Here is an 11,410-nt window from a genome sequence, read left to right on the forward strand (position 1 = left end):
CCTTGGCAGGAGAATGCACCGGGAGCTGAAATGGGGTTCAGGTCTGGGCCCGGGCTGGGGCCTGGGCTGGGTCATAGTCTGGGGTCTTAGTCTTGCTCTCTTGGGGCAGGCAGAGTGGAACCACGTCCACCTTGCTCATCCTGCGGAGCTTGGAAGATGTCTCTTACCTGCAGTTAAAGGTGGCTTGGGACTTTAAGGCTGTGACCAGAGGGGCCTCCCCAGCTCGCACTACCCCCTCCTTCCACAGTCCCCGTGGAGCCTCCGTGGAAGCCCAAGCCCATCCACACTGAGGCAGCATCCAGCAGCACTTAGAGGCCTTCTCATCATTTTGTCTGGTATCCAGGAGTCAAGGTGGTTTGGGTGCCCGAGCAGGAAGCTTGGGCGATGGCGGAAGCGGGGAGGAACTCTTGAGCACAGGTTCTTGGGATCCATGGAGCAGCACATGCACATGCGATGGCTGCCTACACAGCTGGCTTGCTTGTCTGCGGGGAAAGGCGAGATGGGACCGGGACAGGCCCACATCCCCTTAGCACACGCTGGTGTCCACTCACCTTTGGGGAAAATATGATTGAAAAGTGCCCACAAGGGTCCCTTCAGATGCCTCCATAGCTGAAGAAAGCAGGGGACGGGGGAGGCCGGGAGCAGGGTGAGCCCTGGAATCCAACCCTTGCCCGGCCACACCCCAGCAGCCCTCCCACCTCAGCCCCTTCAAGACCCTAGGGCTCCCCCAACCCCACTGCCCAGATCCTGCCCTGACCAGAGTCACCACGTTGACCTAAGGAAAGAGAAGGGATCGTAAAAGGCGTGATCCAGAGCTGGGGCAGGGTGAGGCGGAGCTGAGAGCTGCAAGTTCCCGAAGGCTGGGATGGTTACTTACCAAGCAAAGTCCTTGGCCTGGAGGAGATCTGGTCCTGGCTTGGGACCTTCACTCCAGCTCGCCTGCACACCCAGCTCCTGGATCAGCTGGGTTAGTTCTTGCTGCTGTGCCCCAGAGCAGAAGTCGATGTCCGTGAGCGGCCGGGCAGGGGCTGGGCGCGGTGGGCCCCACCAGGGAGCACTCCCCCAGACCGCAGAAACCATATGGCTCTGTCGTTTTGGAGCTAGGAAATACACAGAGGGGAGGAAGCCCAGACGGGCCGTTCCTTTTGCTGTGGAAAACTGGCCCCCATTCTTTGCTCTTCCAGAGGCCAGGAGGGTTCCGAAGACACAGTGCGCCAATGGGTCTGCAGACGAAGGGCCCTATATTTAGTCTTGAAAGCGAACAAATAGATACCTCCTCCGTCCTTGCCCTTTCCTCATGTGCTGGTCCCCATCCCCATGGAACGGTTCACCTGACTCAGCAGGTAGAAAGTAGCTGTTTGGCCCCTCTGAAGGAATGCAATAGCCTCCTTCGCTGCCCCTTGCCTACGTCCCCTTACCTGTTTTTCAGAAGAGGGTAGTGGTTTGCGGCTTCCCTCTTAGTGTTAGCTACAAAGGCTGGGAAGTGAATGGAGAGGAAGATTCAACAGGTAACTTCTTCCTGCTGCCGGCAAGGCCACGCCCCTAAATTATAACCACGCCTCTTTTGGGAGACTGTCGGGGTGGTTCCGGACCAGCCCGGCCTCCAGTCAGAGTTCAGTCACTCCTTTCGCTCTGCGGAGATCTCGCGGCTATCCTGTGAGTTGTAGTTTGTCTTCAAAGCTACCAGGGCGTTGGGGCCACGCACCCACATCCTTTCCCGTTCCCTTGAAGTAGTGCCTGATGGAAGTTGTAGCTTCTATAGAGATAAACTATTCTGTGTCTTTACAAGGTCAGGTCAACCGCACAAACACTCCTTGGGGTTAGAACAGAGGCCTAATAGGACGGATCTGAATAACAATAATGAGGGGCATACACTAGGGCATGCGGAGAAATAGGGGACTCTACATCTCACTTGGGAGTAGAGGCGCCCTGGTCATTTTAATCTAGAAGGGTTCTTGCGTGCAATTACAACTTCAGATAGAGATGAGACTGCAAGCCTAGAAAGGTTGCACATGACTTGCCCAAGGTCGGAGCTGAGCCAGAGAGGTGTTGGAAATGGGCTCTCCAGCTGGGACGTATCTCCTTGGAATCGGTGGTGGTAACGTTAGACAAGAACATGCCGATAGTGTGCATGTAGTGACCCAGGGATGGACATCTGACTCAGGGAAGGGACATATTAGTGTTGCCCACCTCAGACACACAAGTGGTGGCAGGGAAAACACTTTGGAATGTCGCAGCTTATGTGTGTATACAGAAGAGTTATCAGGACTGAAAATCAAGTCCAGAGGAAACCCCAGCTGGGCTAGGGCAGGACAATGAAAAATAATCAGGGGAAGGAAATGGCTTTCAGCAAACAGTGCTACCGTGGACACAGCTTAAGTCCAGGATGAAACTAGGAGCCAGAATAATAGGACAGAAAGATAGGACACCAGAGACACGCTCACAGATTAGACCAATGCATACTGGACCAGGAATTCTTACATTCCTTTTCCCCAGGGTTCTGTCTCCACAGTGAACTAGGCCTAAGTCCATGGGCAAGAAAATTAAGTGCAGACACCTCGAAAAAATTAGAGGCCTATGAAGGAGGGGACCCTCAGAATCCAGGCCTCAATTTGGGGAGCCTAAAACACAAGGTTTCCTACTCACTGACAAAGAGAGGTCTTCTCCCTCAGTAACCAAGAGCCCCAAACACAGCCCAGCATGTGGGGGCAAGTTTCCATACATGTGGTCGTGACTCAAGAGACCAGATGAGGAAAACTGAAGCCTGGGCTCTTTCTCACAGTCTGGGGACATCAGGCATTGGGCATCCATCCCTACATGTTACCTCCTCCCCAGAGGGTGGCTTCTGAGCCACCCTAAAAAGAACTAAGTTCTCTGCCCTCTTGGGGAGCTTTAAGATGCTGGGGGTGGGTGACAGGGAAAGGCAAATTGCTCTAAACTCTAAAGCACTGCTCTGCAATAGCATTTTCCATGATGATGGAAATGTTCTAAATCTGTGCCGTCCAATACAGTAGCCGCTAGCCCCACGTGGCTACTGAGCACTTAGAAGATCATGGCAGTGAGGAACAGAATTTTTTTTCTGGCCAATCCATGAAGCTTGCGGGGTCTGAGTTCCCTGACCAGGGATTGAAAACCAGCCACAGCAGTGAAAGCACCAAGTCCCAACAACTGCACCACCAGGGAACAGAATTGGATGTCAGGGAAATTCTGTTCCCTGAGGAAGAGAATTTTTAAACTTTAACTTAATTTTTAATAGAATTAATTTTCCTTAATTTTAAGTAATTTACATTCTAATAGGCCTTTGGCTAGTGGCTACTGTAATTGACAGTGCAGCTCTAGGGCCTTGGGGATAACGGATTTAGCTAGAGAGCGATGGAGGGAAAGCAGGGATAGTTTCAGTCCTCATCAGGCCCTGTGGGATGGGGCTGGGTTGGATGTCCTCCAAAGTCCACAGAACACTTCTCTTGTCTCTTTATTCCTCATGCTTACCTGTCCCCTCTTTTTCTATGTTTCTCACCACACACTGATATCCCCACTCCTTGATGGTCTCCGGTGAGTTGTTGGATGTTGGAAGCCATCCTGGAGCCATTGCACCATGACAAAGTCATGAAGCAACGGAAGGCGAAACTGCAAGGCAGCGCCGTGCCAGGAAGGTGGACTACAGCTCTGTTGTTATGTTTTATGATAATAAATTTAAATATAGGGGCAATTTTGGGGGGATGCTGCTCCACGTGAAAGAAAAATTTCTCTAGGACTCCCCCTCCTGAAACTACCACAGAATGGGAAGTACCCACTAAAGCCCCGGGGAAATGGGTAAAGAAATAAGAGCCTGGAACTAAAGGGATGTTTTCATGAAAAACACCCTCGAGTATGGAGTTATGGCCATGGGCCGAAGTTCCTGATGATATAGAAATTTATGGTTCTATTATAAACGAAGATTAATTATAGAAAAGCAAATGCTTAGAGCAGAATTGGTTGCTAGGATAGGGAGAAAACACTGTCTCAGTTGAAGGAAACAAGGAGAAAGGGCATGCAGGGTACATTGTAAATATTTTCATGGAACCATTGTAAAAGGTTGAAATATTTTAATAGGACATCTAGAAACTAGGGGATATTTTTTTAAAAAAAATCTTTATAGAACATTTTGAGGTTTGATTGTGCTAAGATTGTTTGGTCACGTACCTGGTAAAGTAATCAACTACAATATATAAACCTGTGATTGTAAACAATAAAGAAGAGAGAGAAACATGCAATGCTGATACTTTAAGAAGTGTGATAGATTTATTTCCTTCGCCGATGCTACCCATCCCTCGGTTATCCCCGGACTCGCTGGAGCTTGACTCCGGCAGTTGGAAGTCTCTCGGTGAAGGCACCTGGGAGACAGAGCTTTGCACTTGTCCCTGCCCGCTGTCTCCGGCGGGCGTCAAAGACCACACACCCTAGCCGGATGCCTGAACCAGGACAGTAGGGCTTCCAGCTGGTTTCTGGAGGCATAGACATATGGCGATAGTTCTGGCAGGCTGGAGGAACTGTATCAATGGGGTGGTACACACAGTCTTGGCTGCCTTTTCGCTGCGAGGAGGTTAGCAGGTCATTGTACGCCCCCTGAGCCTTGGCAGAGCAGGAGTTGTGACTGGGTGGGACAGAAGTCCATGGTATGTGCTGCCCTGCATCCTCCTTTCGAGGAACTGCCTCAGATATAAATGACTTTTGGGTCTGATGTGGGCCCAAAACTTGGACAGAGTCAGTTCCTAGAGGTTTCTTGTGAAGGCCAGGGTTTGGGATAAGGCCTGAGTTGTTATGGAGGCCTGGTCTCTTGGGTAAGCCAGAGTCTTGAGTAAGGGCTGGACCCTTATGGGGGCCAGGATCTCGATTAATTCCTGAGTTCTTTTGGAACTTAGGGTCACGGGTATGATCTGAGCTCCTGTAAATTCCAGCATCTTGGGTAAGGACACATCTCCTTTTGACTTCAGTGGCTTGGGTAAGGCCTGGATTCTTATGGAGGTCAGAATCTTGAGTAAGGCCTTGGCTCCTGCAGACTCCAGAATCTTGGGTCAGACCTGGATTCTTGTAGTCTCCTGAGTCTTGTGTAAGGCTTGAGCACTTATGGAGGCGAGGGGTTTGCACAAGGGCTGGGCTCTTATGGAGACCAGATTCCTGGCAAAGGACTGAGCTCTTGTTGACTGCAGAGTCTTGGGCAAGGTATGGACTCTTCTGTGGCCCAGAATCTTGGGTAAAGTCTGGACTCCTAGAGACTCCTGAATCTTGGGCATTACCTGTACTCTTGTCACATTCAGAATCTTGAAAAGGGTGTGGGCTATTATGGAAGTGAGTTTGTTGAGAAAGCCCTCGACTTTTATTGAGTACAGGCTCTTGGTTTTGTTCTAGATTCCTATAGACTCCAGAATCATGCATAAAGGCTGAGCTCCTCTGAATGTAAGAACTTTGGAGAAGTGATGTGTTCTTGTGGAGGTCAGAGGGTTGGGTGATGTATGGCCTTTTAAAGAAACGTCCATGTAGAGTAGAACCTAAGATCTGCTGGGAGCCAGAACCTTGCGTAATGACTGGCTTCTTGTGAAGGTCAGAATCTTGGGAAAGGCTTGGATTCTTGCAGAGGTAAGGATGTTCGTTAAGGCCCCGTAGATCCTGGAGGACTGGATCTTGAACAAGGCCTGGGTTCTTGGGGAGGCCTGTGTCTCCGGTAAGGCCTGGGGTCCTTTGGAGGACAGAGCTTTGGTTGAGACCTAGACTCCCATGAAGTTCAGGAGGTTGGGTCTAGTTTTGGGTTTGGGAAGTAGTGGATAACTGGGGAGAGATGGGGCCCTGGGGAGAGAGGACAGACTGAGGAGACTTGGAGGTTGGGGGAAAGGTGGGGGTTTGTATTAAGGTGGAGGGCTTCTGGTGGTTGCTGTGTTGATGAAGGACAAAGGATCTGGGAGAATCAAGAAGCAGAGAAAGAGTGCATGGTGGAGGCATGGTGCATGGTGAGCTCTAGGCACTGGTCACAGAATGGAAGCAAGGTTGAGAAGGTGCAGCATCCTTGGAGTACACCAGGAATTGGGGGTAGACTGGATTCTGGGGATCCCTGTTTCTCTTCTCAGACTGGCAAGGGTGGAAGCTACAGTAAGTGAAGGTCTTGGATTGTACAAATTTGTCTGTGGCATCATTTGAGATCTTCCATTCCATATTCCCCAACTCCACGTAACCCAATATGGGTCCTGTGGACGGCTTGGCACTGTCCCCACTACATTGCTTCAGTGTTTGCTCAGCTGTACCAGAGCTCACCAGACCATGCCCCTCTTGGGTCCTGGAGAGGGTACCCAAGTCATTTCTGGAGTACCCAGAGTTCTGAGGGGGACACACATGGAATAAATTCTGCTTTACGCTGCGGGCATCGTAGACCACATGGCCGGAGGAGAGGCCTTGGCTGAAGGCAGACAAGGTAGAGGGAATAGAATCTAGGATGGGGGTAGGGGTGGTGGAAGGGACTGGAGTGGTCGTCAGGGCCATGACCAGTGCTGGGACGGAGGTTGTGGCAGAGATCGGGACAGGGGCTTGTGTAGGGGCTAGGGCAGGAGTAGTGGCAGGGGCAGAAGTTTGGGGAGGGACCAGAGTGTTGGCATGGGTATAGGTCAGATGAGCATGGTTCAGGGTGCAGAGAGATGTATGGCCCAGGGACTGGGCTGAGGCATGTGAGGGGGCCTGGGCTTGGGTCTGGGCTGGGGTATGGGCTGAGGTGTGCTCAGGGCCATGGACCTGGGCGGGGCTGTGCTCAGGGGTGAGGGCTGGGGAGCGGGTCTTGGCTTGGGGGGTAGTGTGCTCAGGGGGGTGCTTGTAGGAGAAGGTCTGGGCCTTGGCAGGAGAATGTGCAGGGAGCTGAACTGGGGGGCAGGTCTGGGCCCGGGCTGGGGCCTGGGCTGGTTCATAGTCTGGGGTCTTAGTCTTGCTCTCTTGGGGCAGGCGGAGTGGAGCCACGTCCACCTTGCTTCTCCTGCGGAGCTTGGAAGATGTCTCTTACCTGGAGTTAAAGGTGTCTTGGGACTTTAAGGCTGTGACCGGAGGGGCGTCCCCAGCTCCCACTACCCCCTACTTCCACAGTCCCCGTGGAGCCTCCGTGGAAGCCCAAACCCGTCCACACTGAGGCGGCATCCAGCAGCACTTAGAAGCCGTCTCATCATCTGTTTCTGGTATCCAGGAGTCAAGGTGGTTTGGGTGCCTGAGCAGGAAGCTCGGGTGATGGTGGAAGCGGGGAGGAACTCTTGAGCGTATGTTCTTGGGATCCACGGAGCAGCGCATGCACATGCGATGGCTGCCTACACAGCTGTCTTGCTTGTCTGTGGGGAAAGGCGGGATTGGACAGGGCCTGGGTTCCTGAGGGGCTGAGAATCAAGGCAGCGATTGAAGAAAGGGGACAGGCCCACATACCCTGAGCCCACCCTGGCGCCCACTTACCTTTGGGGAAAATACGGTTGAAACCTGCCCGCAAGAATCTCTTCAGATGCATCCAGAGCTGAGGGAAGCAAGGGAGGGTGGAGGCCGGGATCAGGGTGAGCCCTGAAATCCAACACTTGTCCGGCCACAGCGCAGCAGCCCACCCATTTCAGCCGCTTCAAGACCCCAGGGCTCCCCCAACCCCACTGCCCAGATCCTGCCCTCACCAGAGTCACCACATTGATTCACACACTGAGCAAGATGAAGCTTACCAGGATCAGAAGAATTGAGTCTCGTAGGTCCTGCGATTTCCTGGGGGTGGTGCCAGAGCACGGCTTGGGTAGGTAATGGGTTTACTCAGCCATGGCCTGGTGTCTCAGGACTGCCTGGGTCCCCTGGTCTCCATATATATACAGGGAGCCAGACTGGGTCATAATGGGGCAGGTGGTGGTGTCACAGTGAAGGAGGGGGACGAAAAGGAGGGCCCAGTATGGCATTCCCTGGTTACCAGGGTCAGGTAAGCTGAGCCTGGACAGTCAAACAGGGCCCGGAGGCCGGCTCACCTCCCCTCGAGCAGTCAGTCATTTGCTCACCGCCCGCTGATTCACTTGTTCAAATGACACATTCCATCTCTTGGCCCCTCCTGAGACTAGGAAGACCTTGGCCTCAGAGACCTGCTGAAGGCCTGGCTGGAGTCCAGAGTCTCAGCCTTCTTCATGCCCTTCACTGGCTGTGGAGCTGGACCTGCCCAGATGTGGAACCTCCCAGTTTGGAAGCAGAATCTTGTATCAGGCTCTTTGGGGACAGGGACAGCTGAGACACAGAGGAGGTGCCCAGAGACCAGTGGTTTGGAGACTGCAGCTGCAGATCTACTTAGTGCATGGTATCGGACCAGGAGGGGCCTGCTGGCAGGGCTGTGGCCACTAAACCAAGGGGACCCTCAGGCCAAGAAGGGGACACTGGCTTCTTATTGCAGGAAGCCAAGGGCAGGGACCCAAGCTGGCAGAAGGAGTGGCGCTTCCAAGCCACAGACCGCCAATGTTTCCTGGACCCTGGCGCTCTTTATTCCTCTCTCCATGCCCTGCCGCCCCCCACCCGCCCCCATTAGCTGCTGGCGAGTTCATTTTCCCAGCCTGGCTTCCATGCAGGGAGGGCCTCGAGGCCGAGGTGGAAGGTAGCAGCGAGTTGGCCCGCACTTGGCTTCCTGCACTTGCCACTTCAGCTCCAGTCTGTCATATACCTGGTAGTTGGCATTGTCCCACGGGTTCCAGCTGAGTGGCATGAAGGTGGGCACGGTTGGAGGGTGTTCGGTAGCCTGGACGTCGGGCAGAGTCTGGGAGGGGCGGAGGAACAGCGCTGAGCTGGGATCCGAGGCCCGCTGGTAGAGGCCTCGGCCAGCACCGTGAGGGAGGCGGAGGTGGCCAGAGGGCGCCTCACAGGCAGCATCTCTGCCCATTCGGCCTGCGGCGCCGCATCTCGTGGGGATCCAGGGAGTAGTTCAAGTGTCCCGTGGAGGGGTGCGGGCTGCGGTTGGGCTGGCTGTGAGCACAGCTGGGGAGGCTCCGTCCGTGGGCCGGGGGGGAGTTGCGCTGCCAGGCTTCGGGCCGGCAGCCCCGAGGCACCAGGGCGGATGGAGGCTCCGAGCCCTCCAGACCACGCCGCTGCTGATCCCAGGAGACATACGGGAGATGGCCCCTTGTGGGGTAAGTGCTGTGTCCCCCAGGGACCCATGAGGATTAGGGGGCAGCCATCAGGGAAGTGGTGGAGACGAGGTCCACTGGTCAGTGTCCACGTGGCCCTAGATGCGGGATGGTGAGCAGGGGGCCCCGAAGGACTGCAGCCTTAGCTCGGACTTGGCCTCCACATGCTTGGGCATGCGGTGCAGCTCGGGCGACAGGTAGAGACAGGGTGGTGGCAGGCTGGCCAGGATGCCACCCTGGCGGCCCCAGAGGCCCACGTTGGAGGGCAGGCCCATCTGCTGGTAGAGCCCTCCCCAGCACCCCCACGGGTACTTTGGTTGTGGGAAGGAAAGGTCGTCCTCCTCCTCCAGGCAGAAGTCCGGGTCCTCCCAATCAAAGGAGGGCATCAGCCGCAGCTGTGACATCCCGTGGCTGTGATGCGGCCTACGGAAGCCTGAGCGGCTGTAGGGGAATTGTCTGCGGATCTTCGGCCTCCGCTGGTGGGTGCAGGGGCGGCAGCTGCAGCTGCAGCTACAGTTGAGGAGATGATGGTAGGAGGACGAGGAGTAGCAAGTGGGCCGGGCCATTCTCACTTCCATAGAGTCCAGGGTGCAGTGGACGTGGATGTCTTTGGGCTTGGCTGGAGGCTGTTTGGGGGAACTTTCACAAGCCTGCGAGATTTCATCTGTGGGAAGCGAGAGTCCATGAGGGCAGGGCAACTGTCAGAAGAGTTCAGGGTTGGGAACCTGGGGACCTTGGTTTCTAGGGCCCTGGGAATGGCGGGGGTGGTGTGCCCCCTACCTGTCTTCTGTACTTACTTTTCTGATTAATCCAATACATGGCCTTGTCTAAGGCATTCTGGAGCCCATGCCATATCTGGGGTGGGGTGGGGTGGGGTGGGTGAAAATGAAGGCCAGGCTCTCTACCCTCACCCCCATTCCCAGCCAAGACCGTTGCTGCAGACGGAGGTGCAGTCTGCAGCTGGTTCCCACCCTCTGCCCTCTTCACCCCTACTGGTGGTCCCCAACCATCGCTGACCATAGTTGCCATGCTGATCCCAATGCTGACAAGAATGACAAGGCCCAGCAGCAGGAGTAGTTAGTCCTCCACATTCTGGGTACTTTCTTGGTATTGATGGCAGCACCCCAAGTTGTCATACCAGAGCCGGTTTTCCATGGTGGGGGGGCGTCCTAGGGCCACCTGGACCGTGGGACGCCCCCTGCCCACCGGCCCTGACCCACAGTGAATTCATGCCAGGACCTGGGGACACCCACCAACAGGTGAGGGAGCATGGTCATAATGAGGCAGGTTGCAGGGAGTCACAATGCAGAGGTGCCCAATCTTTCATCCAATCAGCAGGCCCTTTATGAGGCCGTCTCTGCCCTCGGCTCCCACTACATGGAGCCTAGTCCCCAGAGTTCAGTCTCTCCTTCTGTCTCCATGGGGCCTTGCTTAACTTGATTTGCAAGCAGGGTTGCTACAGATGAGAGACAGTCTTCATAGTGACTGGACCATGCATATAGCATTTCCTCCATTTCATTGTTCGAGATATTAGGGCAGCTTATGTAGCCTGTTGGGCTTCTTAGAACTAGCCTGCAGTTCTTTAAAAGTTTCAAGAGAAGCCAAAAATCCAAATTTCTCTCTGAAATATCCACATTTTAAAAGTAGCAAACCAATTCAAATTTTAAACTCTGCTGGCCAACAACATGGGCCACACAAAACACACCAGTTTGTAACCTCTGATGTATACTGTATAATGCTTTTGTTCTCATCTTCTCATATGATCCTCAGACTAGGGAGCAGATATTATTATTCGCTTCATTTTACAGATGGAGAAACTGAGGCACAGAGCAGTTTAGTAGCTTGTCCAAAGTTTGAGCACCAAAGCTGGAACTTGAGGTTTTTACAGTGTGCTTTTTTATCCTCATTACAAATGCATCCTTTTAGAAATAACCTTTTTTTATCCTAAAGATAATACATATTACATAATACAATAAAGTACAGAAAGGTCAAAACAAAGAAAAAACGACCACTAGTCCCAACATGCAAACATAAGCACTATTACTAGTGTATTTCCTTACAGAAAAAAAAAAATTCCCTATTCATTCAGTCAGAGGTACCGGCTGTATAGGTTAGGATCTGTGCTAGGTGCTGGGGATATTACAGTGAACAGCCATAGTTCCTGCCCTCAGAAGGCTTACAATCTAGTGCTTGTTCTTTGTTCCATTCATTGCCAACCTAGATGTGAATATCCAATGGAACTTCTTCAAGAAGCCAAAGAGTAAATAAGCGGATAGTGC

The 11,410-nt window shown here is 53.4% G+C and overlaps 1 pseudogene across 1 annotated transcript; it reads right to left on the reverse strand.

Moving 5' to 3' along the window:
- Positions 1-37: 37 nt before the first annotated feature.
- LOC307067916 (uncharacterized protein SPEM2-like) lies at positions 38-10,402 on the reverse strand (annotated as a pseudogene). Its single transcript has 9 exons — positions 10,385-10,402; positions 10,149-10,310; positions 9,929-9,986; positions 8,465-9,795; positions 7,129-7,334; positions 6,385-6,852; positions 4,374-4,572; positions 878-1,028; positions 38-140 (listed from the first exon to the last, which is right to left on the reverse strand). The product of its transcript is annotated as an uncharacterized protein SPEM2-like (transcript).
- Positions 10,403-11,410: the final 1,008 nt, after the last annotated feature.

The sequence above is a fragment of the Hyperoodon ampullatus genome (genome assembly GCF_949752795.1).
Source record: "Hyperoodon ampullatus genome assembly, chromosome: 19".
NCBI lineage: Eukaryota > Metazoa > Chordata > Mammalia > Artiodactyla > Ziphiidae > Hyperoodon > Hyperoodon ampullatus.